Genomic DNA, 7,805 nt, shown 5'->3' with positions numbered 1-7,805 from the left:
GGAGCTTTTTTTAAATTAGCTTTGGCTAATTAGGCAGGGTGAAATAGATGAGAAACCTACTAAATATTTACTTGATTGGTACAAGAGGAAGAACTCTGGGTCAAGTGAATAGCAGTCTAAATTGAATCACAAGAAAAGAGAGTCACAGCCTCTCAATCAACTCCCAGATGAGCCTGTGTACAGATCCTCAAGTGCTTGAATGAAGAGGTGGTCTGGTCCCCTTGAGAAAGGTCCCCACTAAACTTCCAGCAGTTAGTCTTTCTTCCAGCCTTCCCCAAAGGGATCTATAGCCTTTTTGCAAGAGTGACTGGTCACTGGGGAAAAGGAAACAATCAGACTTTTCAGGGATTACTGAACACTGACTCTGAATTGACATTCATTCCAGGAAACCCACAACATTGCTTTGGCCCACCAGTCAGTGTGGGGATGTATGGATGTCAAGTTATCAATAGAGTCTTAGCTAAGGTCTATTTCACTGTAGGTCCAGTGGGTCCTTGAACTCATCTTTTGGTAATCTCCCCAGTTCTAGAATACATAATCAGAATAGACATACTCAGCAATTGGAGAACATCCCCACTGGGTCCCTGAAATGAAGAACAAGGGTTATTATGGTTGGAAAAGCCAACTGGGAACCATTAGAACTACGTTTATCTAGCAAGATAGTAAACCAAAAGCAATACCACAGTCCTGAAGGGACTGCAGAAATCTGTGCTACAATCAAAGACTTGAAAGATGCAGGTGTGGTGATTCCCACCACATTCCCATTTAAATCGCCTATCTGACCTGTGCAAAACAAAAATGGGTCTTTGAGAATGACAGTGGATTATTGTAAACTTAGCCAGGTCATGACTTCTATTATAGTTTCTGTTCTAGATATTGTTTCTTTGCTTGAGAAAATTACTACATCTCTTGTTACCTGGTATGCAGCTATTGATCTGACCATTGCCTTTTTCTCAATTCCAGTGTCTAAGGCTCACCAGAAGCAGTTTGCCTTCAGCTGGAAAGGCCAACAATACACTTCTGCAGTCTTACCTGAAGACCCTCCAACACTATGTACTAATTTAGTCTGCAGGAGATTTGATCACTTTTCCCTGCCTCAAGATGTTACACTATGGCAAGACCTGAGGACTCTTGGGCCCAGAGTCAGTGACATAGCTACAGAGGACTAGAGTGGAGAATGAAGCATCCTACTGATAAGAAAAGAGGGCATATGCAAAAGGAGGGGAGTGACTGACTTTTCAGTCTAGGAGCGGAGTCCCTGGGACCATCAATAGAGAAGAGCAGAAAAGCAAGACCCTACCCAGAGAAGCAGTGATGCCAGAGATGGAGGGCGAGACGATGATGTGGAGAAATGGAGTGTCTGGGGACTTTAGACCCAGAGAGGGAGAGGGGCTGTGTGCTGACAATGGGGGGGGGGGCACTGAACAGGCTTGCAGGGTATACCCTCTGGTTGGTTGGTTGGTTGATGCATGGAGAGGATTCTAACCATGGCAATGAAAGAATATACGATAAGATGAATGTAAAGCTAATGTTCTCCCATGTAAACTATCACATAATTCACAATAAAACATTAAAAAAAAAAAAAAAGATATCACACTAGCCCATTACATGCATGACATCATGCTTAATGGTCTTAGTGAGGAAGAAATATAGATTAATCTAGGTTTATTGGTTAAACATCTACATGCTAGAGGGTGGGAAATTAACCAAACAAAAATTCAGGCACCTTCCACCTCAGTGAAATATCTAGTTCACTGGTGTGGGCATGTAGATCCTAAGTGAAGGATAAGCTATTGCATTTGGCCATTCCCACAACTAAAAAAGAAGCACAATGCCTGGTGGTTCTCTTTGGATTTTAGAGGCAACATATTCCTCATTTGGTGTGCTACTGCGGCCTATTTATCAAGTGTCTCATGTGAATGCGCACAAAAGTGTTGCCTCAGTAGAGGATTTTAACAAACAAGTGGACAGGATGACACGTTCTGTGGAAACTAATCATGCTCTTTCTCCAGCCACTGTTGCCAATGCCCAATGGGTTAATGAACAAAGTGGCCATGGTAGTAGTGATGGAGGTTTTGCACGGGCTCAGCAATATGGATTTACACTCACCAAGATTAACTTGGCTGCAGGTGCTGCTGAGTGCCCAATTTTCCAGTAGCAGAAACCAACACTGAGTCCCAGGTATAGGGCCATTCCTCATGGAGACCAGCCAGCTGCTTGATGGCAGGTTGATTACATCAGACTATTTCCATCATGAAAAGGGCAGTGTTTTGTTCTTACTGGAATAGACACTTAACCTTATGGATTTGTCTTCACTGAAAGAAGTGCTTCTGCCAAAACTACCATTTGTGGTCATACAGAATGCTTTATTTACCATCATGGTATTCCACATAGTATTGTCTTGAATCAAGGGACTCTCTTCACAGCAATTAAAATGTGGCAATGGGACCACATTTGGTCCCATTTTCTTGCCATTTTCCTCATCATCCTGAAGAAGCTGGCTTGATTGAACTATGGAACGGCCTTCTAAAGGCACAATTACGGTACCAGCTAGGTGGCAGTTCCTTGCAGTGTTGGGGCAATGTTCTCCAGAAGGCTGTGAATTCTCCAAACCAGTGTCTAATGTATGATGCTATTTCTCCAATTGCCATGAGTCCAGGAACCAAGAGGTGGAAATGGGAGTGGCACCACTTACTATTACACCTAGTGATCCCTTGAAACATTTTTGCTTCCTGTCCCTGCAACCCTATGCTCTTCAGGTCTGGATACTAGTTCCATAGGGAGGAATACTCCCACCTGAAAACACAGCAATGATTTCATTGAACTGGAAATTAAGAATGCCTCTGGTCATTTTACTCCTCATGCCTCTAGATCAATAGTCAAAGAAGAGAGTTACCTTATTGGGTGGTATGATTGATCCTGCTTAACAAAGGGAAATTGTCTTGACATTACATAATGGAGGTCAAGAATATGTGTGGCATCCAGAAATTCCTGAAGACATCTTTTAGTACTACCATATCCTGTGATTAAAGTCAATGGTAAACTACAGCAACCCTATTCCCACGTGAAGACTTTCTACCACCTAGACCTGTCAAGAATGAAGGCTTGGGTCATGCCACCATGCAAAGAACCATAGCCAGCTGAGGCGTTTGCTGAGGATAAATGGATTATGGAATGGGTATTTGAGGAAGGTAGTTCTAAATACAAGCTATGGTTGCCTGACCAGTTGCAGAAATGAAGGCTGTAATTGGTAATTGTCATGAATATATATATATATATACACACACACACACATCAAATATTTTAACTTTGTTCATTTGTAAAATATAAGATGCTAATGGGGCCAGTGTGCTTTTGGTTGTAACGTGTTTTAGTTATATCATTTTAGGCACCAGCATGACTTCACAATTTTCTTTTTTTAGAGATTATTCATATGGTTTATAGGTGCCAAGGTGACAAGGGCTGGACTGTGATAGCTAGGTTCCATGTCAACTTGATTGAGCCAGGATTCCCAGTTGCTTGGCAGTTGATAATTAACTCTGATGATTGACTATGAGCAGGCATAGCTAACTCTATGATGACTGGCTATAAGCAGCCAATCAATTGAGAAGATGTGTCCTTGGGGTGTTGCCTGTTCCCAATATAATGGACATATGAAAGACTTGCTCTCTTTTTCCTACTGGATCTGGATCTCACATCTGGGTTGTTCTCCAACCTGCAGTTCTTTGAACCTGAGCCAGTGGCCTGCTCTACTGTGTGTTTGCCACTAGACCTACCTACCAAGTGTACCTGGAAAATCAGATGCCTATCAGAAGGCCCGGCATGCATGTTTCTGTTTCCCCAGCTTCTATATTCATGACACTGGTTCTGCCACACACCTTCCCAGGCCTTAGTTGCTCCAGCACAGAGATCCTTCTGTGTGCACCAACTTAGGATTCCTGCCTTCTGGGACCACCCACTAATCTTGTTATGCCTGGAAGTTCCTATCTCTACAGTCATGAACTATTTCCTTTCTCTTATAGAGTCCTGGTGTGGCGCTGCAGGATAATGCACTGGACTGAAAAGTCATTTTGAGCCACCAGGTTGATGGTTCAGACCCACCAACTGCTCCTCGGAGACCCTATACAGGGTCACTATGACTTGAAACCAACATGACAGCACTTAACAACAACAGATATCTATATATATATTAGGGACTTACTTTTAACATAATGTATATATTATATAGCATTGATTTTGCTTCTGTAGAGAATCCAGCCCCAATAAGACTGTTTGACAAAGTGCCTGTAACAACGGGCTCAAATTTAACAATTGTGAGGATGGCACAAAATCGGGCAGGGTTTTGTTCCATTGTGCAAAATGTATCTATAAATTGGAGCCAACTCAATAGCACCTAACAACAGCAGAGTCTCTTAGTATATTAAACAATCATTTGTTGCTGATATATAGCAATACAAATGTATTTTGCATATTGACCTTGAACCCAATAATCTTGTTCAACTCCATCATTAATGTTGTAGTTCATCTATAGAGGATTTGAGATTTCCCATGTACACAGTCATGTCGGCTACAATGAGTTGTTTTTTGTTAGCTTGTTGCACTTGTCTTTGTTGTTGTTTTTCTCTCTTTCCAGGCTTTATTCTTCTTTTTCCATTTCCCTTGCTTTACTTCACAAGATGAAGCCTCTAGTATAATGTTAATTACAAATAGTAGAAGCTTGCAGCAATCTAAGAACAGAGTGAGAAATAAAGAATGATTAACTTATAAAATTAGTCCAAATTATCTCTGAATAATTAATGACTGTATTTTGGGATCCATACTTAAAATAAATACTATAAATTTTATGATTTTTCAAAGTGCCTTGCTCTTCAAATCTGGTTATTGTTAGCAAGTACCAAAAACACCTGAATGCATCCCAGCCTTACAATAACATGATGATATTAGGACACTTAGTACCTCTGGTAAAATCTTGTTTTTAAGGACGAATCATTTCTGAGAGAGAAGTCACAACTAATTCCTTCACATTGAAATCACCCAGAGACTAAAGACTGGGAACCACTTTAAAAAATTTCTTTGTAACTGGTGTGCACATCAAGGATTTTTTTTTTTTTTTCTTTTTCTTAACCAGCTTTCGGATGGTTCCAGTGTACAACCAAGATCAAGAACCAGTGTCATACAGAAACCATGCTTTCATATGTTTAATGACATACTTTGTTGTTACTACTGTCACTTTTATCACTGTTGTTGTTAAGTGTTGTAGTCAGTTACGACTCACAGCGGCCCTGTATTCGGTTTGCAAGGAGCGGATGATAGGCAGCTCAGGGCTTATCCTACAGCGCCACACCAGGACTCTATGCCTTAGCACCAACTACATCTAGAAATCAATTTAAAGCTTGATTACTTTATTGGATCACTCTAAGCTCCATGCCAAAGGACTTACTTTTAAGAGTCAATCCATCTTCTGGGCAAGAACTTCTGTTAGTCAAAGATTCATCTAATTTAGAAGAGCCACAAAATTGATGGAACTTGTTGGCACTCCAGTTTTCTTATAAATTACTTATAAGGAATGAAATGGATAGCAGAGATCTTTAAATACAGTTACACTTTCTTTTAAAAATCCACAAAAATGTGAAGATAATGAACAAAAACTAGAATCTGTCTTGTTAGTTGACATTTAATCAACACACATTCTCTATCTACTATTAGCTTTAAATATCAATCTGGTGGGGTACTGTCCTCAGATTTTCTTTTCTTTAATTAAGAATCTATCTGAGCCATCAATAAGTATTTCCTGATCCCTACCCTAAATATGGATTTTCATCTAAGGATAAAATTGTAGTTATGAAAAGTTATCACTGGGATATTTGTAAAAGAAAGCATACCAGATGTGTTAGGAAAAAGGAAACAGAAACTCTGATGGGACCATAAAAACAATGAACTCATTCATTTAAGCTTGTATTATGCCCATTTCATATCCTTTCACAGTTAAAAAATATCAGTGTCATCCACTAAAATGAACAGTTTAAAAATCTTTCATTTTTAATGTGCTTTAAATAAATTAATCAATTTGACAGAAAAGAGCTTCATCTGAAGTGATGAAGATAGGCATAGCAGATAGTTAGCCCCTATACTCAGCTCTCTAGGCACATAATGTGTCCTGCCCGAATTGTCCCAAGCTTGGTTTCAGCGTATCTGAGTATAGCTGTGTCATTTCAATCCCTTTCTAATTTCTTACTTGACTTTCATTTCATTTCTTTCTTTCAGAGACTGTGAGATGAAGAATTTTGTGTGTTCCCTCATGTCAAAGTCACACTGAAAAGAACAATAAAAATACCTTTTAAAATAACTCAAATTATTAAACTAAAAGAGAATTGATATTTTAATAAAATCCAAACTCATGATAGTCTATTGATATATCCAAAAAGTATTTAACATAAATTGTATGAACTATAAAGGCAGATAGACTTGTACTAATAATCTGCCTTCACTATTTAATAATTTCTAGCCATCAGCAGTGGTTACGAATTGGGTTGCAAACCTCAAGGTCAGCAGTTCAAAACTATCAGCTGTTCCGCAGGAGAAAAATGAGACATTCTGCTCCTGTAAAGATTTACAGCTTCAGAAACCCTGTGCGGGGTCACTATGAGTCAGAACCAACTCCATGGTACTTAACAACAACACAACAACAATCATCAGTGAATCACTGAGTTTATTATCTCACCTGTATGTAAATTGAGTATCCCAGTATGTCTCTTAGACAAAGTGTTCAACAAAGGCTAGTTGTAACTATTTTACTATCTTCTAAATCATTGGTGGGGATGACGGCTTTAGTAATAGTAAAAATAGTCTTAATGGTAATAATAGTAACACTAATTGTACTAAAAATAGGATAAACACACACACACACCAAAAAAAACAAATTCATAGCGGTCCTATATAGGGTTTTCAGGAGGATGTTGTTGTTGTTAAGTGCCATTGAGTCGGTTCTGACTCATAGTGACCCTTATAGGCTTTCCGAGGAGCAGTTGGTGAATCTGCACCACTGATCTTGCAGTTCAAATCTACCTTGTGGTCCAGTGCATTATCCCACAGCACGTCACCAAGAAGATATATAATTTTATTCACTTGCTGAGATAAAGAACAAATTAAAGTAGGAGACCATTTACCAGGGATCTATGCAAAAGTAATTGTCACAGCTTTTTATAGAAGGAAGTGGAAAAAGAGGTGCGAGAAATCCTTCTATGGCAAAGAAGGCCCTGCAGAGAGAGAGGAGAGAGAGTTTTAGCAGTTCTTATGGCGGACTTCTCATCACCTGTCTGTCAGTTTGCCACAGTACGGTGGCTTGTGTGTTGCTGGAATGCTGGCAGCTTTGCCACTCAAATTTCAAATCCAAGCAGGATCACCCATAGTGGACACATTTCAGCAGAGCTGCCAGACAAAGACACATTAGGAAAAAAAGGATGTGGTGGTTGACTTCTAGGGGCAAAAAACACTCTTGATTTGCTTCTAAAAATTAGCTTAAGAAAACATTATGAATTATAACAGAACATTGTCCAACCTAGTGTTGACTGATGAGCTCCCTAAGTTGGAAGGCACTCAAAATATACAGTGGCTACCAATATTGGACTCAATCATACTGACAATTGTGAAGATGGTAGAGGACCAGGCAACATTTCTGTCTGCTTTACATGAGGTCGCTATGAGTTGGAGATGACTGGATAGCAACTAATGGCAACATGAATGGCTTTATGGAGGGAGATGTCTCAAAATGACCCAGAGGAAGCATAGGGAACATATGATATGTG

The 7,805-nt window shown here is 39.6% G+C and overlaps 1 pseudogene; it reads left to right on the top strand.

The window, feature by feature from the left end:
* The window catches only part of LOC102835838, a 5,234-nt pseudogene extending 2,434 nt beyond the window's left edge, over positions 1–2,800 (top strand).
* The last annotated feature ends 5,005 nt before the right edge of the window (positions 2,801–7,805 follow it).

This window comes from Chrysochloris asiatica, unplaced genomic scaffold, assembly GCF_000296735.1.
Source record: "Chrysochloris asiatica unplaced genomic scaffold, ChrAsi1.0 scaffold00112, whole genome shotgun sequence".
Classification (NCBI taxonomy): Eukaryota; Metazoa; Chordata; class Mammalia; order Afrosoricida; family Chrysochloridae; genus Chrysochloris; species Chrysochloris asiatica.
Note: the sequence above shows the minus strand (reverse complement) of the source record. Positions and strands in the feature narration are given on the sequence as shown.